The following is a 25,992-nucleotide window of genomic DNA, read 5'->3' on the forward strand; positions in this document are numbered from 1 at the left end:
AAATCCGGTAAATTTTTTAAGTACCTTAACAATTATTGTTTGCCAGAACATATGGACATGAATTGTTCTGACTTAAAGTCTTTTAAATTGAATTAAAGTTGAATGGAAGAGGTTTTCACTCAAATCATTAAATATTTTTTTAGAGAAGCAAAACAAGCATATGATTAGACTTTTTCTAATCTAAAAGATACATTTTGTTGCTACGATCTTTTTTTTTTTTTTGCTTTTTCTTTTTTGGGCCATTTCTGCTTTTACTTGAACATAGCAGTTGACAGCAGACAGGACTCATAGGGAGCAGTGACATGCAGCAAATGTCCTGATCTGGATTCAAACCCAACATGCTGTGGTTATGTGGCATGCACCTTAACCATCAGATGTCAGGGTGTAGAGTGGCCATCCACAAAGCCCGCGGTTGTTGGTTCTGGCTCCTGCAGTCCCATGTCAAAGTGTCCTTGAGCAAGACACTGAACCCCAGCTTATTTGCTCCCGGTGAGTTGTTGGCCAGTTGCATAGCAGCTCCCCCCTCATATGTGTGAGTGTGTGTGTGAGTGTGAGTGTGAATGGGTGAATGAGAAGCAGTGTAAAGTGCTTTGAGTGCCAATAGGTAGAAAAGCGCTATATAAGTGCAGATTATTTACCATTTAAAGCAACTTAACACGTTGTCTTTGCACTGACACTTGTACAGAAACGCTCAGACAGGAACTCGTCTGTGTGTTAACTAAAGAACTGGGCTCAGAAAATGAACTTTTTATTTTTGTCAAAAATTATGATTTTGTATAAAACTTCACCCTTTCACCCATATTTTCAAGCTAATACAACTATTAGATGGTGTTGTTGCTCTCTTTATTTCTCTAAGGGCTTCTGTGGTTTTGTTTTCTGTGATCCGAGCATAAAGTGAAGCAGTTTAAAGTAGATTTATTACTTTTAGAACTTAATGCTGTTTTAAAATTCATTTTTTATTTTCTTCATAATCCTGCTTTGGCAGATGGACAGTTGTTTTCCTAAAGCAGTTACTTTATGGTAACTTTATGTTACATCTCTCTGATAAAAAAGTTCTCCCTTTTTAAAATATATATTTAAATTTTCTTGACTGATGCTATTTGTCAGGTTTGTTTCTTTTGTTTCACGCCTCTAAGACACGCACGCATAAATTAAAAGTCTCAGGTTCCCATATAGCTTTAAGAGGAGCCTGTGGGTGGGGGCGGGGTGGAAATGAACTCTAGCTGTGGAGTTCCCTCTGAGTCCACTAGGTGCGTCTCTGCTCCATGAAAGCTGCCGAAAGAGACTGAGGGCTGGAAGAGAGGAGGAGGGGGAGGAGGAGGGGGGCGAAGGAGAGAGCGGAGAGAGAGGACGGTGGTTTACCAGCCAAGTGCAGCTTGAATCGTGAGGAGCGGACGATGGGGGGAAAAATCCCACTGTTGTTTCTTTTTCTCCAACATCACCGTCATTAACATGTAGACCGCTGCGCGTCAGAAGACCCGGAGGCACTGATCTCTTCTTTCTAGGAGAATATTATTCTTATTGCAGTTGTGACTAATAATATTTTGGGATCAGCAACGGACTTGTTTTTGGACTAAAAAGGGTTTCCTAATTTGTTTCCGCGCCTGTGTAAATGTTGGACTGCATTTAACATGAGTTTCTACCCTCTGGAGTGAAAAGTGCGCCAGTCTTTATTTCCCAGGGTTATTTCTAAAGCTTGAGCGTCGGGATTTTTGTATTTTATTTTTTTTTTTTTTTTTTTTAGAGGGGATATGTGGATTTTGGAAGGAATGCATCTTATCCTAACGGGACATAACGCACAGAGGAATATTGTTTGAGGTGGGAAAAAAAAGCAGCGGATGGGATCTTTCCATAAGGGTAAATACACATTTAGATTTCTGCATGCTCTCACATGCATTTTTACATCTTGCTGTGGGATTTGACACTTTACAGGTTAAAATAATAAAACAAGCAACTGCGGTGCAGTAGATCGGATGCTCTTAGTTCGTGATTTACTGGGCAAAATGGAGAAGATGCGGTGCTGAAGATTGTGGAGGACAAGTTCAAGTGAAGGTTGATAAAATGAATGTCGACTTCTTCTCCACATGCCGTTATTTGTGCTTAGTGGAAGAGGGTTATTGGTGAGAAGAAGTGTGCATTGGAGAGGCTGTTGGAAACGTCCCCTTACACAGCAGAACCCCCCCCCCCCCCCCCCCCCCCCTCCTCCTGGCTTTAGCTTCTCTCTTCCACTTTGGACTCTCTCACTCCGTTTCCAAGCGCATGGGCGCACAGAGCTAACACAGTCTCGTCAGCGAACAAACTGCTCAAAATAGCCTGATTTCGAAATAAAAAAATTACGCTTTGGTCGAAATGCCTGAGTGCTGAATTTAATTTCACACAATGCTTGCCTACTGTAGAAATATATGAAATTGCAACAAATTCAACATCCGACCGCCAGTCTGTCACTTACCACCTGCAGACCGTGCGTGTAAATCTTAAACCGTGACTGCTCAGCGCAATCATCTCTCCATTAAATAAAGAAATTCATTTAATGTATTCTTAATATAGAGCACAGCAAGCAGAGGTGGCCTCTCAGATTCTGATCATTTGTTCTTGAATTGGATTTGTTCAAAATACTCCCGCTGATTTCTTTTCTTATTAATCAAATGAACGCAAACCTCCTCTCAGGCTGATTGCTGGGGTTAAGGATGGAAAATAACTGTGTGTGTGCGCGCGTGTGGTGAATAGATCCTCTCTATCGGATCCATTAGGAAGAAAGTTGCGCCCGTCGGCCGCTGCGGGGGCACCATCACCATATAAAACTGTATGAATGCGGAATTTCTGCGCGCAAACAACAACAACAAAAAAAGACAAAAAGAAAAAACTAAGCCCAAAAAGGTTTTGATGCCACGAAGAGACCCTCATATATAGTCTTTAATGACACTCCATAGCATTTCTTGACATCTAATCACCAGCACCTTAAGGCCCACTTCACTGTATCTCAGAGACTTGACAGGATAAGAACATACTAATGACACACACACACACACACACACACATCTGTGATGCACAATTATAAGCACTTAAACTTGTTATTTTTCTTTTTAGAAATATAGACTGATAAGGAGCAAAAGGCATCGATGGGCATGCGGCATGCATGCAGGCATCAGATGACACAATTTTGCTACTGACCTTTAATGAACACTTTATTTGTTTTGCCTCCTCTCACCCCTTCTCTCATCTTGAGTCTCGCTGCTTTATTGTGTTCTTATAACATGGTGGTGGAGGCTGAACTCCTTGCTGTCTCTGGGGATGTGCTGTTTGAGGGGGGTGTCAGGTGCCAGCAGTTCACGCCACTCAGTCCAAGAGGCTCTGATTTACATTGCACACGTCTACTCACTGCTCATCTTTGTCTCTTCTCCCCACACACACACTTCTCCTCTGCTCTTGTCAACCAGCGTTTCCGTGCATATGAGGGAGCTTGTTTAAATGAAAGGTATCTTGTTGACTCATGCTGTGGTCCTGTTTCCGGAGAAAAGTGGCCACTTCGCTCTCTGGTAATGTGTTTTTATTTTGAGCGGCCGTTCATGGAAAATGCAGTTAAGGGTTGAGCTGGTTTGAGTGCAGTGGTACATTATGCCACCGTGACACTGGCTATACTGTATCATTCTCACAGTTCAACGAAGTCTTTGCATTGTGTGTTCTAAATGCCTATATTGACTGGGTCAATAGGGTTAAGCTAAGAGGGTAGACCAACTTTAACAAGCATCAGTAAAACTGAACGTTCATTTATGTTCCAATGCTGTATCGAGCAAATGTCTGCCAGTTCAGAGACCATCTTTTTTCATGGACTTGGCCTAAGATGCAGACCTTCATAGGCCGTGAGACTGAGGGATGGCACCATGCTAAGGACAATGTTTAAGATTTCAGAATTAAAATTTTCTCGTTGAATTTCTGTGAGATCCTTGTTGAGACAAACAAAGACACAAACAATAGTGTATTCAGTTTGGAATTGTGGACTTAAAAAGAGCAGTAAAAAACACAGAGAGGATCTAAATTAAACGTGTCGCCAAAATACAGTAGAAAAAACGGTAGTTGTCCATCACATTAAAACTGGACTTTGTCACTTTAGATAAAGAGTGACTCTTAGAATGTAACATGATCCCTAGCACCTAGTTATTCCAGTGACCATAACAATGAAGAGCCAGAGTTAGCAACAAGTTCTCATCCCACACCATCAGACCATGACACTTGCTAAGGTGTCAAATTGTAAAAAGAAACTTGCCAAAATTCCATGACATGAGGACATGAGCACAGTGACCATTTTTATTCTTCCTTTTTACGTCTTTGGGTGTATCATACTGACGCCACAGGTACTCTTTGGTGTCACCATCTGATGCCTGGGGAACAACTTTATATGCAAACAAAAACTTTGTTAGTGCTAGGGAAGTGATGTTAAGAAACAACAATGGTTTGGGTTAGGCACACAAACCTCAGGGTAATGCTAAGTCAGAACATAAATTAGGGATTCATGTAATTCCTTACTAAAGTAACCACATGTGCCACATTGTGTTGCAATCATAAATAAAGTGCACAACATCTCGTTTTGTCGAACCCAGGTCTCCTATGGAAAAGTCCTGTGTCTTGTTGTATCATCCACCACCCTGTCCGTCTCCCTGTGAAATGTTTTCACTTTATATAGTGCATCATTGCTTTGTAATGCATGAAAGAACTTGAAAAAGCACCACTTTTTAAAACCACGGGAATGAGAACGGGCTTGATTTTAAATATCTGAAGATTGAACCATCATTTCTAAGCAAAAGTCAGTGAGATGTACAATAATGTGAGGACGGCAGCAAAGTTCAACAATGACTGTGCACATCATTCTTCTGCAAAGAGGATCCCAATGGTCATTTAGTAGTTTGGAAATGATAGCTACCCTGACGGATCATGGCAACAAAAGGTTGGGTTGGGTGGGTGTACAAAGAACTTAAAGTTCACATTGAAGTCATTGAGTTAACATAGGTTGCTGTTGGTCATGTTTTTTTCGTGAATAGTAAATAGTTGCTTATATAGTGCTTTTTATCCAAAGCACTTTACACTGTTGATTACACACACTCACCTTTATTGCCTTATTGCTCTTATTTTTTATTTTATTTCTATTTTTCGTCTAGCCTCATTTTACTTACTGTATGACGTTTAGAGTGGACGGCAAAGTAAGAATTTCATTGTGCAGGGATACATGCTTTCTGTCTGTGCATATGACAATAAACACTTTGAATCTTGAATCTTTGAATCTCACACACCAATGGCAGTGGCTGCCATGCAAGGTGCTCAACTTGGTGTTCACTTTGACATGTAGCCAGGAGCAGGGATTGAACCACTGACCCTGTGGTCCATGGTCAACTGGCTTACAGCCGCCCCTTTTGTTCTCTCTTAATCATACTGTTGAAGTGTCAAGTCAAGAGAATGTCTGGTTCTTTTTGAGATATAATTTTGAAAGATGTGACAACACCAATTTATTTAGTTATGGCGACACATGCCTTTGTGGGTTGTTGCATTGCAGTAGAAATTTTTTAAAGTGGTCTAAACATCATGCCAAAATGTACATGTGAACATAACTTGGTCCCATAAAGTTTTCTTACTCTTCATAGTGGCGAAGAGATTCATTTTTGTTTCCCTTTCCATTTGTGTGGATTCAGCAAGTTGAAATACCATTCTTTCAAAAGATATTCCCTCATTTGGTGTTTTAATGATGGTGGTGGAGTGTTAATTTAGGAAAGATCTGGTGATTGTGACTATGGATCAATATCAGTTTGTCTTCTCAATGGTACCGTGTGGAGCACCTGTGAGGAAGCATCTGTATTTGTTGTTTTTCTCCACCATTTATTCATTTTCTTCTTTAATTTGTCGCCTGTCTGTATTTTTGCAGAAAAGTTTGATTTAAAAAAATGAGTTGAATATTGATTAAATAAAATGCTATTTTAACTGTAATGTAATGAGCATCATAGTGGCAACAAATCTCGTATAGAATGTTGGTTTGGTTGATTTTTATGCATTTATCTGGACTAACATGCTTCCCAGCTCAGTTGTTGTTGGCTTTTGTCTCACAGAAACTCTTCCAGACTAGTAGTAGTCCTCTGAGAAATGGGCTCCACATACTTAGCTTTGCAAATGGTGTACTGCTACTACCAGTAGCTACTGTTGGTTTACCTGTTTCTTAGAGAGCATTCTAGATAAACACACACATCATGTGCAACTGAGACATTTTACCATTTCATTAAAATATTAGCATGTTGAATTTGATGCCATGAATAAAATATGGGTTGATGAAATTTACACATCATTACATTCTGTTTTTATTTATGTTCTAAATATCATCCATACTTTTTTTGTATTGGGGATGTAGAAGTAGTAGTTTTATGGCCTGATCACATACACACAGTTGTAAAAAGTGCAGTTCAACCAAAGTCTGACCAATTACAGCTGAGCAGCACCACTGGAGCAGTTAGGATTATGGACCATGTTCAAGTACCCCACAGTGGTGTTGATGTTGACGAGGGAGACTCAGGTGCTGTTTTTGCACTTGTTCCAATCAGATCTAATCTTACTGGTCCAAGGACCTACAGCCTTCTGGTCACAGTATCACTTTTGCAAACCATTAGGTCACTACTAATCCATTTTCATATGAGATGCAGTAGTTTTTGCATAGAAAAAGGGCCAAAAAGCTTTAGGGCATGTGTGGAGAGTAGAAAAGGTTAGACCAATATACAGTACATGTACATAAGGGACCGTTGCTCAGGAGGTAGAGCAGTTGTCCACTGATCCAAGGATTGTTGTTCCAATTCCCTCCTGTCGCATGTCAAAGTGTCCTTGGGCAAGACACTCCAACCCAACTTAGCTGCTCCTGATGCATGGCAGCTCCCCCATCAGTGTGTTTGTGAATTGGTACCAATAAGGTAGAAAAGCGCTAAATGAGTGAAGACCATTTACTACCAATATTGTTCTAAAACTGTAAACAATAACAATATATTTCAGTATGCGCCATTCTTTACCGTGACAGCAGGAAATAAATTAGGTATTGACAGAGAGGACATGCAAGGCTTCACCCAGCTAATCTGTATTTTATTTCAGAAGAACGTAATCAGTTTTCCATTTTGGTTCCTCTAACATATTAAGAGGAAAAATAAATGGACAGATGAAAGCTAAGATTACCTTATGGTTACACATATACTTCATACATCATATACAGTACTGTGTCACTGGCCACATCATATCCTTTACTGCTTATGATGGTGCCAGTAAATTTACAGCATATTTTTTCATGAAGTAAGCTAATAATGGGGAAAAGATGGACTGATCCAACAAAATGTAAATTTATGTCACCTTTAGCAGGGAACTGGCTCACACATGAAATCCTAAACTAAGTAGGAACATATGCATTTTGTAATTGTAAAGGGAGAGACCCTTTAAACAAGATATCACATCCTGGCTCACACCCTCCAAATATGTTGCACATCCTTTCATACAAGTCACCGCTTTTATCTGTGTATTACAGCAACAAAATGCTCTCATTGATATTTGAATGCTCTGCACTGTGGAGAGCCAATAGTAAGGAAAGCACAAACACTCTCCAAGAAACCAGGCTACAGTTATTCTCACTCATTGATGATCAGGCCCCCGTAGGTTCACATCACAGCTCTGCTCATGCGTTTTCTTTTAATTATCAGGATGTTCTAATTGCAAAGAATGAGAAGAAAACAACTTGCACACGTGACATTAAAAATCTAAATGGGTATTTTGAAGTGTGCCAAACAAGAAGGCTGCTTTCAAGAAACTGGACCATAAGTGATACCTGTAAGTTATCATTGATGACAGATGACAGGTGTTAAGAAATAAAGCAAGCACTGGAAAAAATAGAATACTATTTTCTCTATTTTCTTTTTAGTCTTTCGTCAGCAAAACCTTGTTTATGGCTGGCAGCTGCTGAAAACACGCTGTGTAGTAAGAATCCAATTCTACCGTGCAACATCTCAGGGGTCTAGGCCGCTTATTTATATATTTTTTTGGTAATGGAGGGAGGACTTTCTATCACACAGAATAACAGTGTCTGGGGAGGACCTTCACTTGTTGAAGTTTCTTGCAACTGCAGACCCACCATCTACTGTGTATGTGTGGCCTGTTCTGTGCTCAGTGATGCAGATGTGTAACCATTTGGGGGGTAGCCTTATCGGCATGCTGTAATCCACAAGGACAGGAAAGAGAGAAATGAGCATACGAAGGTGGGCACATTGGGAACAGAATGTCCTGAGAGCTCAGGATGGGCATTTCTTTCTTCCATAATGCCAAAAAGTATGAGTGTAGACCCCTAGTAGTGATAACATCACAGAAAACAGCTGGTAGCAGTAGATTCTTTTATCAGCAGCCGGTTGAGTGCAGAATTCGATGTTACATGCTCAGTAGAAGAAACAAATCAGTATTGGCTGAGTTGAGAATTGTAGTCATTTATCATCTTCAGGGTGTTTCTGAGAATTTCATCAGTTCTGCTTTCACTTAAGAGGTAACACATTTTATTACAAAATTGTGTAGAGTCATGCCTTAATGTCCAATCTTCAATCACCATTTACAGCTGTGGTTGTGCAGTAGATCAATCTGTAAAGCCAAAAAACATCCTTTAATTTTTTTTTTCTTGGGGTACGTCAATATCAGCAGATTTTTTTAATTAATAAATTTTAATTTAATAATTTAATCACTTCAAGTTTTGTTGTGTAACAGTGCAGATGTTCATAATGTTAAATCAAATGACTGATAAGTTTTGTTCATATGTCATATGGTGTATTTTGAACAAGCAATTATGTCATTTTTGTAAAGATGATGAACCTGAAAGTTGCAATACCACCTCTGGAGTTGTTTGCAAGTTAAAAGGTAATTTTCTTTTTTCTAAGAGCTCTGTAGCCGAGTTCCTCATTAATAATTCACTTTCAGACATCCACTGGAACCCTGAGTTTAACTAGATATTATTCAAAGGGGCTGTATGTGAGAATGAAAATGTCTGAGTCAGATTACCTGGCTACTATGTGTTGCAAAGTCGAGATAATATCTGATTGAGCATATGTGTTAATAGATCAGGTAATTATTCAGAGAATTCACTAAGAGCAAGTTGCTGTGTTGATGATGTCTATATCATGCGACAGCTGCAAAAGTGACAATATACAAAAATGCAATATTGAAGAACATAAATTTGTATAAAGACTGTAATAAACTTTGTCAGTAAGGGCAGACACTGAAAATGGAAAAATGAATAATAATAATTCAGTGAACAGCTCAAGACTGAGTTCTCAATAGCCTGTAAACAAAACACAAATTTCCACAGCCCACTTTTTGCATCATGTCCTGCCACCTATAATACCTTTACACCACCCTTTGCTCAGACCAACACAGTATTTCCTCACAAATTAAAATGTGTTTCACTTAGACTATTAACAGTTTAGCGTTTCATGGTGTTATTTCTTTCATTGAGAATTTTCAGTTAAAAATTCTCAAAAGTCCTTTTTGATGTTGAAGAACTTTTATTTTGGTCATTTCATCTTATCCTGTGAGTTTAGGGTCCCCAAAGTGGATCATTTGTCCGTATGTTGATTTGGCACATTTTTTATGCCGGATGCTCGTCCGGCTTGGGACTGGCACTGCACAGCTGGGGATGGGGACGGGCTGTTGAGGGTTAGGTGTCTTGCCCAAGGATAAGGCAATTAAGCAAAATATCACATGTTATACTGTTATAACTGTCACACCAAATTTTGGACTAGCAATTGGTCATAGATGCTTCTAGTTCTTTGAGGTTAGGTTTATATATATATATTTACATATACTCATCCACCACAACCCAAATGGTTTTTAGTAAGTTGCTGTTAGTAAATGTTCCATTTAATTATAAAGATTCCAACATGATCAAGTGAGTGATTAACGTCCCTACAAAAAATGTAATTCTGGTTGCAGTTTAGTTGCATTAGGTTTCTCTATTCCTATGTAATAGGTGCAGCAAAAAAATTGCCTTTGGACCTAAACCAGACCAGAACTAAAAGCCAAATATATAATAATACTGTCTTTGGTTTGGATGAAATGAACAGGACTACAGGTGTGAAAGTGACCTCAGACTCAAGTGGTGCCATTGTGTTTATCTAGAATTTTACTGATGTTGGAGCAGCTGCAAGTTTATGTCTCAAGTGAATTAAAACAACATGAAATAGATGATTGAGTATAAAACCTTGCAATTCCATAGTTTTCAACATAGATCCTAGAATACTCAAGATAGCAGGAAGCAGCACAGCATTCATTTGCCTGCTTTCAATTTCGCTACAATGTCTGCCCTAAAAATGGCTCCTGACAGAAATGTCTATATAGAGTAATGGGAACCTCTTTCTTGTTTAGTCTGCTGAGTGAACACAACTGAATGAGCTGAGCAGTGGTGCTGAATTAGCATGGATTGCATTCCATGATGCATAAAATAAAGTGTTGTGCTTTATCACCATCGGCTCACACTTATGTCAATACCGTGTGCCTCAAAGAAACATGACACAATGGTGGAAGCGAAACAGTAGTATTGACTGCAAATTAAACTTAAACAGCAAACTGACAATGTGAAATACTGAGCCAAGTACCATGCCAAAGAAGTCCAAACCGGAAGTGTCACATCAAGCATCTGCCATATTGTAAATATATAGCTAACTTATGTCTGCTGTTACATCGTTGTTGATAATCAATTTGTGATATTATTTTGTTGGTGTATTTTTGTTGTTTAGAATATCATGGTCATCAGTGATGACAGACTGTACTAGTTTCATTCTAGGATTTATATTCATATTAGGTAATTCTTCCTAACATTAATTCCACTGCCAAAATTAAATGGTGGTGCAGTAAGTGAGTCAACACGTCAATTATGTAGTGTAAGTAGAACACGTATTACATCTCATTTTCATAAGGGATTTCTGAGTTTGTGAGGCATGTAATTAAGAAAAATGACAGAATTAGTTATTTGTTCACTTTAACACTGTAAAATGTCAGCCGACTCTATGGTTTCTTGACAAGTCATGTCGTTCATCCATGATAGTAATTACTGTCTGGTAGGAGGAGGTGGTGCTAAATTATCATATACCTTTGTATTACATTGCAAAAATATAAAGCTGCAGTGGATAGAGAAGTCAAAAAAGTAAACCGTCAATTTTTAGTTTACTTATCTATTCTAAATAAGATTATCTGCTGAATTATTTTCTAAAACATCTTTCCAATAAAAACATGGTGAAAATCAAACATTGCCAGTAAATCTACAGTTTACTAAATGAAACATTTTAAGGAATTATTAAAGTTAGGCCAAAGCTATTCCACAAATGTAAGGAAAATTGTTAAAATAAAATTTTATACACTTATATTCAAATTCATCCAGCTTGACTCTAATTATACCATACAATAGGGCATATCTGTAGGTATCGATGCATAATTATTGTTTAGTAGCCTACTTACTATCTTCCAGTACATTCAGTAGGTTCCCTTTACTCCATAAGTCTGTTAAAGAGGCAACATTTAGTGGCCAAATACTCCAGATGCAACAGTGACCCTCAGAGACAGTGGGGTTACTGTGGCACAGGAGATACAGCGGTCATCCATCAATCTCCGGTTCGATCCCTGGCTCCTCTGGTCACATGTTAAAGTGTCCTTGAGCAAGACACTGAACCCCATGGTAGTTTTTCCCGGTGAGCGTTGGCCAGCTGCATAGCAGCTCCCCCATCAGTGTGTAAGTGTGTGTGTCTGATTGTGAGTGTGAATATGTGAATAAGAAGTAGTGTTAATTACCAATAGGTAGAACAGCACTATATAAGAACAGATCATTTACCATTTACATAGTTTAAGGACTGATGAATTGTGGTTATGGAGGAGTTTAGGGTGGATGGGTGTGTGATGAAATGAGTATTTAAGTATACAAGTTTTCAATACAATCCACAATCTTTTCCTAACCCTACATCCTTACGTTTTTGTGCCTAAACCAAACTGAGTGAAATCTGCATGCATACATTTGATTTTGGGCTTAAACCTTGGAAGGATATAGCCTGTGTTTAGTATTGTAACCATGACAGCATTGGTGAGACACACCACAGCAAGAGGTAATGTCTTGTCTACTGAACCATAATTATTGGTTGATGAGAACTGATTAGTGCTCATTGCATAGTGTGATAACGTTCCGTGTTTTTAAGGTGGAATATTTTCATATTCACATTTTCCCTATTGTTGGAAAATCCACTTTAAGATCAAATCAACTGCTGTTCTATTGCAAAAACAGGCAGTTTAGCATTTTGGCTTAAGAATTACCTAAACTTTTCATCAGCTGTAGTTAAAGATTTATAAAACCAGACAGTTTCTCTGCCACATCAGAGCCAAGCACAGACCTATACAGAGTGACCTTATGAACTATTATTTAGTTGCACTTATCATTAGCTTATTGTCATCAAATCCATCTGCTGTTATTGGGTTATGAGAGCAGTTGGCAGCCATGCTGAGATGACTGAATATAGAATACAGTGCTGTGGTGAAAGCTACTGTATGAATCACTAACTGCGGTTACATGAGTCATTTTTATTCTTCCTTGCGAATGCAACGTATCTGATTGACAATTCCAACACAAATATACACACTAGTGCTAAACATACCCGTGCCATTTTAAAGATCACAACAATCTTTAAGGATTAGAGAAACACAGGATTCTTACGTGGGACAAAATAAGGGGCACTCATTTTACTTGCATGGTATCGATTTTGAGCCAGGTTATTTATTATAAAAAGAGATGATGATATCAGCCTCTGCCCTCCGTGTGTTTTGTACATCCCCAAAGGTACTGCTTTTAGAGGCTTCAAATCCTTTCACACATTTGTATCAGCTAAAGAGCTCACCTGAGGATGGAGCTGAGAGTACAGACTGTGCTCGCAGGCTGATAGGGCTGTTAAGGTTACATGGCCAGAGAGAAAGGCTGCGTGTAAGTTTGCATAGCTTGGGAGTATGACTGCATATGCATGTGTGTTGATGCGTCTGTGTGCAGGCAAGTGTTGCTAGAACTTGACGTTCCAAAACAAAACGGTCTGCTTTAGAATACGCATCATGCTGATTTGTCAGTGAACCTTAATGTATTCACAACTGGTACTAAACATAACATAAAACCTCAAACATGAATTTTGTTCTATCCTGATTTAACCTTTCTTTCACAGGCAGCACAATGCCGGTCGATGTGGACTAAATGCACAGCCCATTTTGCACATTTCCATGCTATTTTCAAACAAGTCTATGCTTGTAAAAAACAGACTGCTGATGTTGTTGTTGTGTCTGTCGGTGGTGGATAGATGAGGAACCAACCATCCTGTCATGGCACAGCATGTAAATAAACAACACGTTCTCATTCTCCAATGACAGATAATGACAATTCCCACTGTGTCAAATATTGATATTTCTTATGTCCTTTGTCATCAACATTGGACAGACTGGGAGTGCCACTATCTGACTCCATGGGAATGATTTATGTACCTCCTAAGCTCCCCTAGCCCCCTTTCCCTCACAGTGCTGCTAGGCACCTGATAGGCATCAGAAACACTGATGGCACTATTTTACTATTTCCTTAGTAAATTAAGTTGTTTATGTTGTCACTTTAGCTGTATACCTTTTGCTTTTAATATTACTATGTTATTGAGCCCTGTTTTTGTTGAGGTTTGACCGTTAATGGGTCAGATGTGCAGGAAGGCCAGAAGACAATTTATATGGTTAGTTTATTGTCTTCTGCAGCAGCATGTAAATTCTGGGTAAATAGTGTTGCTTTTGTTTATTTCCAATCTGCATCCATTAAACTGATGCCATGACGTCCATGACTGTAGAAGCTATGCTGCTTTGCTGGAAATATTTTTTGCAACCTAAAGTAGTCTTTAATACAGTATCATGTTGTAAGGTACAACCCCCAACAATCAAAAAAAGTTTACCATCGGGTAGCATCCCTTCTTTTTTTAACCACTGTCTGTAAACATCTGGGAAGTGAGGAGACCAGTTGCTGGAGTTTAGGAGAGTAATGTTGTCCCATTCTTGTCTGATGCAGGATTCTAACTGCTCAACAGTCCTGGGCCTTTGTTGCCGGATTTTTGTTTTATAATGCTCCAAATATTTTCTATTGGTGAAAGGTTTGGACTGCAGGCAGGCCAGACAGCCTGTCACCTGTCCACTTTAGGGGCCTAGGTATCAATCTCTAATCTACTAGTATTTTGTTATCTTTTTTTAACAGATTGTTAGCTCCATGGTGGATCTACTTTTAAAAACAACAAAAAAAAGACCTCAAAATTCTCAGGAAGGCACTTAAGACTTTAAGCTAAAAGTTTTATAGACAAACAGCAAAATTCTGAAGTCCCTGTAGTGACCATCGCCATTCCACTATAGCATCAACTGTAGCCTCTTCAGGCAGGATTACAGTCATCCACCTCAAACCAACTGGTTAATTATGTCTTTGAAGCAAACTCCCACTGAGAAAAAAGGATGGGAAGGAAATGGGCCCAGTTACGGTTTTTATGAACAAAGGTCTGCAGCGATGCATTTGGTTTGTGTGTGAATGTGTATGTATGTGTGTGTGAGAGCTTTCTGAAATCACCTCAGTGCTCACCTATGCCCCTGTCCTGAAGGGATCCTTCTTGTGCTAAGATAGTGTTGTGGCAAGAAAAGCCGGTTTCACGCCAACCCACCTTTTCCCCATTGACCCTGCTGGCAACCGGGCACAAAATGTCTGCCAGGTGAACCAAAAAGAAAAAGTGGAGCTTGTGCACCACCCGCGCACATAACACTGTAGCTGTCTACTTTATCCATGCTACAGTACTCAAAGCACCAGTCTGCTTAGTATGGATGCAGACTGACCCCACTATGTGACTGAGAAAACATATTCACATTTTACTCAGTCAAGATAATGGAATTGAATCCACTGCAGGCAGATTGTTGCTTCTTGCACTCATCCTTCGTTCAAGGTCACTAGGATGCTCTCGTTAATGTAATATTCATGTTTTTTCAACAAATGTTGAAAAAACTTGGCTTGTGAATACTGGAGCTGTTTTACCAGATCAGACTTTCAGCTCAGCATTTGTAGACTTACTGCAACCCTACAAAAAAAGAGAGAGGTGAGAGGAAAAAAGGAAACAAAGAGCAGAGGCAAAGGTGTAGAGGATGAGGAGCAGAATGGGAAAAAGTGAGCAGACACATTCTGTTGGTCTCTACATACCTTACTGCGCCCTAGGACTGTGTGTGTATGTGAAGTGCTGGCAGCTCTGAGCTGGGGTTTATCTCTGTTCGTAGGTGCTGCGGGCACGCAACACACTGATGTAGACTGACAGGTCAGAATGCAGGCTTTATTCCACGAGCGGTCGGCTTTGAAACCGACGGTTAACAGTCAAGGAGATAGGCACCTGTTTTCAAAGATTAAAGAAAATGTAGTTATATTTTGTGGAAATTAGGTTTTATTAATTGTATTTGAAACATTGTTGTGTTTGATAGATGTGCTGCATGCTTTGATTGATATGAAGCTGTGAATTAGAATCTAATATTAACCCCATAATCCTCTACAGTCTACATTCAGTAGCGGTTCTACATTTGTTGTTTGCTGCACCAAAGAAGTATTGTTTTAATTCTGTAAAATGTAAATAAAGAGAAAGCAATAATTAACAAATCACGGGAAAACTATACGTGATTGTACATGGTACAAAGACAACAGGCCAAATGAATAATTCAGTTTTTGTAAAACTGCTCATGTTGAATTTGATCTCAGCAACATGCTTCAAAACAGTAAGTTCATGCATGTAACATCACTGCATGATTTCATATGACCTCCTCAGCAGTTTAGGGCCCTATATACATTTTTCATGGCAAAATGCTTGAAATATTTTCATTTGACATCTTCTCTGAAACAATGTAATCTGATAGGTAGCATATGTTCTAAACATATGCAGTACATATAAACTCACTGGTCTGTTTATTAGGTACACCTGTACAATGTAATACAATCCAAAATTCTATTTAAAATGAATGAGGGAGCCAAAACTTTAGAGACGCCTTTACTTATAAGGCACTCCAGCAGGACTCCAACAACCACTATGACCTCAAAAACAAATGGATTGCATTAGATTGTATAGTTAAGTGACAAGTTAGTGTATGGATCAGCATTAATTTGACTTTTTAAACCAATGTGCATGAATAACTTCCCCAGATTCCTTACAGTTTTTAATGATTACAACTTGCCTTAACTTTATTAAGATATGTTGTTGGCATCAAATTTAAAATGAGAAAGTATTTTTCAAAACAATACAAATTTTTGGTTTCTCCATCATTCTACAAGTCTAAAATGATTAGCAGGTAGTGTAGACCAACTCTTTTGGAAACAGGTTTGTCAACAGTGAGAGACAGAAACAGATGGTCCACTTAAACATATTGCTTGTAGCTACAATAAGTGAATACCTTCTTTTCTTTTATATCTCTCTTACAGTTTTGACCTAGAGCTGTATAACTGCATTGATATCAGACAGGATAATTCACGCCGAGCTGCTTTACTAATTATTTATTGTTCAGTTATGTCTCTCATCCTGTCTGTGTAGTTGTAGTTTGTCTACACATTTTGTTGCCCTCGTTTTTACTGGATACTTACAAATGTACTACTCTCTTGAGTGTGTTTGAATTTTATTAGAGGCACAGTCACCCATTAGCTTGTTTGTGTTGATGCTGATTGTAATGGCAATTTAATAGACATTTATTTATTTCAAAGATGTTTGAGATGGATTGTCATAATTTGCTGGCAATCCTGCCAGTATTTCAGCCTTACTGGATGATTCTGCACCTTGTGACTTGTGTAAAATGCAGAAATTTTATTTTAACTAGCAGTGCTCTTGTGTGCCAATAGGTTTTGGGTTTAACTGAATAGTTAGGAAAGTATATGGAAAAAAAGTGCCCATAAGCCGACAGCATCGCTAAGGAGATTATAGATGGATTATGGAAGCCAGGTAAACATCCCTTTATGGACACTGAGGTAATCATCTAACTGTGATTGGAAGTCATTTATAGTGGACTTTGTAAGTAAAACACACACACACGGACACACACACACACACACACACACACACACACACACACACACACACACACACACACACTTAGCTTACCAACATTGGACAACCAGGCTGACTGGTTGTGTCAGACCAGTGAGAGTTTGACAGTGGACACACCTGCAAGCGAAGCACCTACTTCAAATAGTCATAAGCACCTCTTCAATAAATCCCTTCCACAAGCCCTAGTGTGTGTGGGTGTGTGTGTGTGTGTTTGCATCCCACAGAGAGGTGAGATGAGATGCCTAAAATAGACAAAGGGGTGGAGGGATGGCTAAAATACTGTGATGTTGTGAGGATTTATCACAGCACAGCAGCAAGCAGAGAGATGGATGGATGGACGATGGCAAATAGAAGGAGGATATGGATGAGAGTGTCTAAAGCGCAGGCGGATGGAGTGTTTAGCTGGGTGACTGACTAAGCCATAAGTCTTCTGTGAGTCCTTCCCCTCTCTCTCTCTCTCTCTCTCTCTCTCTCTCTCTCTTTTCTCTCTCTCTCTGTTCTATCCCTCTCTTTAAAATAACACTATGTTCTGTGTGGTGACAAGACAGGATAAAATGATTGGTCCTTAGTTTTCTCTTGACTGCCCTCTCAGATAATCACTACACCGACTGGCTGCCTCCACATGCTGACTCCACTTTATTAAAGCAAGTCTCTCCATATATTATGCTACTGTAGTTAAGTGTCAAAGCTTTGACTGGCATGGGTTTAAAAACTGAAATAGTGTCGGTTTGACCATACATATCCTTACATTTGTGGTTGGTCAAGCAAAGGCAATTAAGTTGCCTTCCTGGACAACAGACATTTTATTCTACTGCATCTACTGAGCTAATCAGCACTGTTTCCCTTCACTGACATGACTTTTGCAGTCTGATGCTATTGATGCTATTTGATCTCGATAGAAAAACAACAAAAAGAAACTTTAGTAGAGATTGACTGACATCCGAAGAAAGGGAGAGATGGAAATTTTCCCATTTCAAAAATGAAATTCTCAAATTCGGACATTCAATTTGGGGACATGTTAGTTGCATAATAAAGATCAACCCTTGCTTGAGTTCTGTTTATTGTCTACTAAATCCTAGAATCAAGGTTAGATAAAAATACCAAACATTCTATAAGATCAGGTGATAATCCTCACACAAAGTTACTGTATTTCATTTATTTCAGCCTTAATGTTTACTCTTGGAAAATATGACTCTATAAACTGGCTAAAAGAGACATAGTATGAATATGAAATGAGCTGCGAACAGGAGAGGTCTTTCCCACAAGAGACTCAAGTTTGAGTCCAGTCTGAAACTTTTTGCTGTTTTTGTTGCCCCTATAAGCATGTCATGTATGCGACACTACGAATGTACGTATACACGTACGTGTACAAGCTGCAACATTGTAGAAGTAGTGATTTTGAAGGCAAACCACATTTTTTTTCTACGCTTAACTACCTTCTTTGTATCTCAAGTCCAGCACACACTTAGCAACTGTCCAGCTGATTATGAATGAAATTTGTTTGTAATGACTGGTCAGACCTAGTGGGTCTTGCTCTGTGTCTGTCTGGCTCATTCTTTGGTCTTAAGATCTAGTCTGCCAGTCGTTCTCACAAAGATTTTTTTAAAAACATGTTAAATATTTAGAACCCGAATCGGTGACTAATGATGTAATCTCAAAGCAGAGCAACAACCTAAATGTAGCATTGTTTTCTAAAGTTATTTTACCTTCATTTCCTTCTGCAGGCTCTATAGGCACATTGTCATCACCTTTACATCAATGATTTTGCTGCTTCTTTTAAAGTTTAATTAAGTTAAAAAGTTGCCACCATATTTGTTTTGGCAAAAAAACATGCCAGAAATTGGGATGTGTGTCTATCTCCAGAACATCTGTGTGTGAGGCAACACACTTAATGACTAGTCGGGAACTGGCGGGACAGTTTACTCAGTTGTCAGGTTTGTAGTACTTCCAGACTGTCAGAGATTAAAAATGTGTGGTAGTTGGCAGAAACAGTCGATGTGTGAACTATCCAGTCAGCTAAACCTTGAGCTTAAATGTAACTCGTATGTATTTGAAGTTTTAGTTATGGCAGCCCCTATTTTGAGGCCTAGCACCCAAAATGGTAGTAGAGTAAAGATAATATTTGACCGGTTGTTTATGTGACAAAATCGTGTATTGCTGCAGTGTAACAAAACTGATGGTCATTAATTCCAGTTTTATGTAATCAAAAAAACAGTCCTTAAAAAACATTTACATAAACATTGCTTCTTTTTGGACCACAAAATGTCCACCTGGATTAGGCTGCTAACCTAAACTGTACTTTACAGACCTGTTGAAATGAGATCATTTTTGTGGCGCTACACAATGTTATGTAACTCATGTTGGAAATCCAGATTTTGTCCCTTTATTTTAGGTAGATTTTTAATATACATCTTTCCACACCAAAAGATATTTATGTACATGATAGTTAATGCTTGGTGAGGAGTGAAATCATAGCAGTCACAATACTGACCTGTTCATAATTAACCTAATTAGTTTCTAAGCATAAAAACATATCTTAACTTTATTAATATATGTTTAACATGAGCTACTATTTTTCAAAACAATAAAATTGTTTGGTTTCTGCATTTCTTTTAATTAAACAGAAGTCTAACATGACTAACAGGTAGTGTAGCCCAACTCTTTTGGAAATAGGTTTGTCAACAGACAGAGACACAAAACATATGCTCTACTTATACATATTGTTTGTAGCTATAATAACCCATTACCTCACTGAATAACAGACTGATATGATTTTTACACTCTGACTATTGATTTTGGGTTTTTTTTTGTTTTTGGCTTATCCCATGACTTCAGGGTCACCACAGCGGATCATTGTCCGCATGTTGATTTGGCACAGTTTTTACGCAGGATGCCCTTCCTGACACAACCCTCCCCAATTTCCACTGGACTGCACAGCTGGGGATGGGAATGGGCTGTTGGGGGTTGTACAGATATGTACAGATGCTTTTACACAGCTGCACCACATGTTACAATGGAGCAATAAAAAAATCCATATTAAATAACGATGATGGTACTCTGGACTTCACACTCCCCAGATCAGAACCCAGAGGGACACCCAATAAGAGAATATCTATTGTACAATAGTCTAATCTGTCCGAGAAGACACCGAGGCTCTTTTAGCACCCAACACCTGTAGGACACGATGTTGTTTCTATCACAAATCTGAACATTGTGTCCTTTTAAACAAATTAATGAAAATACATTTCTGTCCCCACTATCTGTGCCCAGTGGTTTCCTGTCTTTCTCTACACTGTTTAATATACAGCCAAAGCATGTGCATATAACATACACAGAATCCTTGCACTGCATTCTTGCGGCAAGTCAGCTCAGTTGCAGTCATGTTTTTCAAACATCTTTTCTTGTCGTTAATAAAGAAAAGTACATATTTGGACCACGTTTAGATATTGCAACAGATGTTTTCTGGCTTTACTTTAAAAAATAAACATTTTATTTTAAATTCCTGATAAAACTGTGTGTGTTCAGACACGGATGTGCAACGTCACCGTAATAGCCTTCACTGAGTGGCAGCGGCAGGAGTGGGGCTGCAGGCTGCCATGGCTGATCCGAGCTCATTAGAACAGGGACTCAGGCGGAGGAGATGCAGCGGGGATTTGTTACGCTGCTGCTGGACTCTGTGCCCTGGCTGAGGAGGTGAAATTTGGAATAGATGAAGTGGAGGATGAGGAGAAGGTGAAGAGATGAGGCTAGGGGAGGAAAGCCGTTAGAAAATGATAGCTGTGTAAAGAAAGTGAAGAAAAATAGAGAAGATGGAAGATGAGAGGGTGAGATGAGAAATGGAGATAAAGAGGGAATCCAAAGAAGATGGGAAGAGAGGTTGATGAAAGTTAAAAAAAAATAGATGAAATATTCATAAAGGAGGAGAACAGTACACTGGGCGAAGAGGTGTAGACTGGGAGAGCTGAATAAAGGTGTAAAAGAGAGAAGGAGACGTGGGAGTGAAGAGGGTGCAAAGAGATAAGATGAAAACTTCATTGATCCCCGCAGGGCAGCAGCAGAGTGAAAATGGCAGAATAGCAATGAAAGATGAGGAAATAAGAGTTGCCAAACATTTACTACTCAGAGCTTCAGAGGATAGTTATGTTAGGCACAAATAAATGAATGGAAATGGGCAAAAGAGCATGAGGAAGACTTGATGACATGGTGCAAAATGATTACAACAACTTTTTGTGTTTGCATTTTAGAGCACAGAGGAGGAGGATGATAAAAGGTATTGATCTGATCATTATCTACTCATTGCATGCTAAAATCAACATCATCAGGTCCTCCCAGAGTCAAGTGTTCATACTTTTGGGGGTGGGGGGGATAATGCTGAGTAGAAAATTTTGAGTGAGGGTGGAAGGAGGTGAGTGAAGAGGAAATGGAAAAAAGATGTGATGTGAAGATTGAAAAAGCATTTTCCAATTGGTAACCCAGTCCCGACCACACATGAAATTCGCTCTGGTGATTAAACAGGCAACAAGGACATAACGCCCAAGTAGAGAGGAAGAAGAATAGAAGTAAAACGAACATATCATTTAATCTACTATTGCTTCTAATATATGCTTTTTTAACGTAAAAATCACCCAGTGAGGTGAGGTAGTTCTGTTGGTTTCTATTTATGTTAACACAGTTCTTAGTATTTTTCAGTTTTATTTACAAGAATTCCTGCTTGTTTCTCTAATTGATTCAAACAACAGAAAAAACATGTTGTTTCTCCATTTCCATTTCCGTTTCTCCATTTCTCAAATCTTAACTACACGTGTGGACACTGGTGACGATTGGTGTCATGGTGCAGTGATAAAGAATAAGATGCATAAAACAGCTTAATGTTTTGCTCTCAGACCTGTAAGTAATAACTTATTAGCTGCTTGCTACATTTTGTGTTGTGTCAGTAAAGTTTTTGATCGTCCGCACATGTCAACACAGGTGTAACAAAGGTAGTGAACATTCTAACTAACAGGACATTGGAGCAGCAATACTTGCTCTTACATTGATTGTTTTCAAAGATCACTGGCTTTTGGCTTGTCCCTTCAGGGTTGCCATATTGATTTGGCATGAGTTTTTAAGCCGGATGCCCTTCCTGCTGCAACTCTCCCATTTTTATCCAGGCTCGGGACGGGCACTAGGGTGGCCCTTGTGGGATTTGATTCCGAGGCCTTCTGTACCTCAACCAAAAAGACCCTCTTTCTTACACTGGTTATTGTATAATGTTAAGATTTTGTAGCTTTCCACTCAAGTTTCTCTTTTTGCCAATGTAATCCAAGTTATGTGAGGTTATTTTAGTTGGATAGCGATTGTGTTTCTGTGGATACACTGACTGGCACACAAAAAGAAATGAATATTCATTTTAAAATACAGCTTTGTTATATTGTGCTGATTTGACATTACATTAGGCAAGATTGTTACAGTAATCTGGGATTTTTTTCAACATATTATTTATTGTTATTTAGCAAGTATAAATAATAATCAGAAACTATAGTACATTTTTTTAAATTTTCAAGGGGAATGCAAACTTGCATTACTTGCACTAATTTAGCTTTTATTATTTTACTATATATTTGTGAAGGTTCTAAGTCATCCAGGTTTGGTTATCCAAAGGTTGAATAATGTAAACTAGACTTCTTTCTTCTGCATTAGAAACGTTTCCATCCATCTGTATTTTAGTATAATTTTTTTCAACCTTGACAATTTTTGTTACTTCTGATAAATTTGCACTTTTGCTAAATGTGCATTGTAATTATGTTAAGTTTAGGTTTGCATCCCTTTATAATGGATGCAGAGTCATATAAAACCCTGTAATATTACTTTAGATCATCAGTCAGCATAACTGTTTGACTTCTGATGCATTGTTCGCTCATTCAGCTAACGCGTACCTCTGTCAACCAGGGAGACTCAATCCATTGTGAAAAAAGTGAATCACATACAACAATGGTAGTGGGTGACAAATCACACCAAAGTACCAAATCCTGCCTATTTGGCCTTCAAGAAGGTATCTTCAAAATTTGCAGCCTTTTTAGTAAACAATTTGATCGTTGTGTTACAACACACTTAACCACCTTAACCTGGTTACAGTCGAGCTTTTTGCATAAGCTTATTTCTAAACTGCCACGTAAATAAGAAACAATTAATTCAGAGGATTGTATAAACCTGATTTTCCCTGCTAGTTTTCTTCTAAAGACCACTGATTTGTCTGTCATGTAAATCAGATTTCTAATCAGCTTTTTACGAGAGCACATGTGCAGGGCATATTGCTGCAGACGGAAAGTATAGAGTAGGTGCAGTTTCTGGATGAAAGATGGCAGCTACTGTGTCACTGAAACTGCAACTTGTGAAAAGTAGCCTGTAAAAGTCAAAATAAGTCGCTTTCCACTGCATATTTCTTTAAAATAAATTCAGCCAGTTTGTGCTGCGAAAAGGAACTCCCTTCTGGCTGTCTGCCCATCTGTCTCTCACTGTGCTGTCAGTCTGCTCCAACCCACACAAGAAAAAAGAAAGGAAGAAGCGTCTTCTGTCACTAGTAAATAAACTCTGTGAGTCATGCTTCCAAAGTAAATCTATGGTAAAGTAGGAACCAGATCACTCATCTGCTGCATTTATATGTGGATTTACTCAAACCAGGTTACTTACTGTGTAAGTGCATGTAAATGCAATCTATGAGGGATTTTTATACTAAAAAGAATTTGAAAATTTCCCCTGATTTGATTTACTCTGAGTGCTAAAGCCTCATATTAGCATTTGAATGCATTTTTGTAGCAATGGAGCTGCTGCTGTGGATTTGGTTTAATCACTTCCATTGAAAATAGATTTAGGAAAGAATCTCTTACAGGCCACTGTGAATAGCATGGTGTGCCACAAAATCTTCATGATGTGCCACAAAATGTTCAGCTCCCGAGAAACACTGCTGTTAATCCTGCTGTTTGTATCTGGGTGTTACTCAACTGAGCAATGATCAAGCCTTTAACTGGCCAGCTGTGGCTCATCACATCTACTTAATAGATGAAGAATCTTCAGTCTTATTTTCGTCCTCTGTTTCTTGACTTTGGAAATGCAGGCTCCGCCGTACCCAGTGCTGATTACCTCGATCAGGTTTGTTCAGTTGATTAGTTAATCAGAAGCTGTAAAATACTAATGCACTTTGTCTTTCTCTAACTCCAGCCTCATATAAAATGGCATTTTCCAGCTTCTGACTCACTGAACACACAGGATCCAGGTAATCAGCAGAGAGTAAGGCAGAGATATTTGACAAACAAGCAGGGCCTGGGTCTTTGAGGACCGGAAGTAAGAACTTTGTGCTAGGCTACCTACTACCTGTCAGTGGTAGATTTATCGCCATCAATATGGTAATTTAGTGACATTCAGGAGCTGTAGTAAATGACAGGATCAAGAGAGGCAGTTGGAGGCGTAATTCTAAATTGAGTCCCCTTAGGCACAGGGTTTTAGACCTGTTTAAGTTCTACAGTGAGTAACCCAAAAGGCTTAAACCACAATATTTTGAGACACACATGTTGAATCAGCTGAAAAACCCCTGTTGGTGGCTTTTCAGCTGATTCAACAAGCTGAATTGACAGCTGTCCCATCAGTGACAGAGGCCACGTTAACTGGTTGTTCAACTTAGCAAAACAGTGCAAAAGAAGAGATAGACAAGTTACAAAAGCAAGCTAACAATATAGGCAACAGTGCACATGCATTTTTCAGCCTCATCTCATCTGAACATTTTAATACCCTAATTTTTAATATATCTAACATGGTCATTACATTATTTACAGTTTGCATATCTGAAGTCCTGTGGACAGTTATATTTCCTCTTACACAGGCACAGAACAAATATTTCAGTTGTCTATTAGCTGTAGTCTTTGCAGTGTGTTTAAATGCCCCTTTTTTGGCTAAGATAAGCGCAATGTGACCAGATGGAACTGCTAGTTCTTCAATATCAACTTGGTGTTACTCTACCCTAAACCTAATCCAATGCGTACTGCATTATAGCACGTGACATTCACCTACTGTACCTACTAAGAGGTATAGTAGGCACCTACTGACGAATGTATGTGCTGATAAGAACCGATAACAAGCCATTCAAAGAAACAGACATGTTGGAGGTATGGAACCAAAACACTGCATTTGAATATAAAGACAGACCGGTCTGATGACAGTCAGAGGGATTGACAGCCGGTATTGGCAGCGTCACAGACAAGATGATGAGAGACTCTCTCTCTGTCGACAGCTGCTGACTGAAGCTACGCCTCCACCACTGATGGATCCATGCGCTTTAGATAAAATTACAGTCCTCTACATTGCCATTCAATTTTCTCTGGAGAGAATCAGTACCATCAATACTGCTGAACTAGTCATCTGTTTGCCAACATAAAAAAAAAGAATATTTATTGGTGACTTTTAACATGTAGATAAGCGTGTGCTAGGTTACTTAATGTTACTCATCTGACTGAAAATAATCTCTTTGGCATTGCTCTCCTCTCTTTGGCCTTCAGTTTTCTGTAAAAACTCCTGCTTGAATTGTTTCAGAACGTGTTGGTGCAGTTGATTGCACAGCAGCTCTTTTCCATTTTTACAGCGTTTTCCATGTGAATGCATCAATGGTAGATGCTGCTGACTGTTGTGTGTTTGCCACCCATGGGGGAGTGACTGGGGAGACTTCCACATACACATGACATGTTTAACACAGTCCAACTCTGCTATTACACACACACACACACACACACACATACGCACACTAGTTGTGCCAGCACAGAGTTTAATGTTTCCAACAGTGTGTGTTAAATGATTGTGACCTGAAGATTCTGGCTAGATGTTCGAACAG

General features: G+C 38.9%; 1 protein-coding gene across 3 annotated transcripts in view; it reads left to right on the forward strand.

The window, feature by feature from the left end:
* The first annotated feature begins 1,344 nt into the window (after positions 1 to 1,344).
* The window catches only part of nlgn1 (neuroligin 1), a 329,180-nt gene continuing 304,532 nt past the window's right edge, over positions 1,345 to 25,992 (forward strand). For all 3 annotated transcript variants that reach the window (XM_067513940.1, XM_067513941.1, XM_067513942.1), the window contains exon 1: positions 1,345 to 1,857. The gene's annotated coding sequence lies outside the window, so the exon portion shown is untranslated. The remainder of the gene's footprint in view (positions 1,858 to 25,992) is intronic.

This window comes from Channa argus, chromosome 8, assembly GCF_033026475.1.
Source record: "Channa argus isolate prfri chromosome 8, Channa argus male v1.0, whole genome shotgun sequence".
NCBI classification, from domain to species: Eukaryota; Metazoa; Chordata; class Actinopteri; order Anabantiformes; family Channidae; genus Channa; species Channa argus.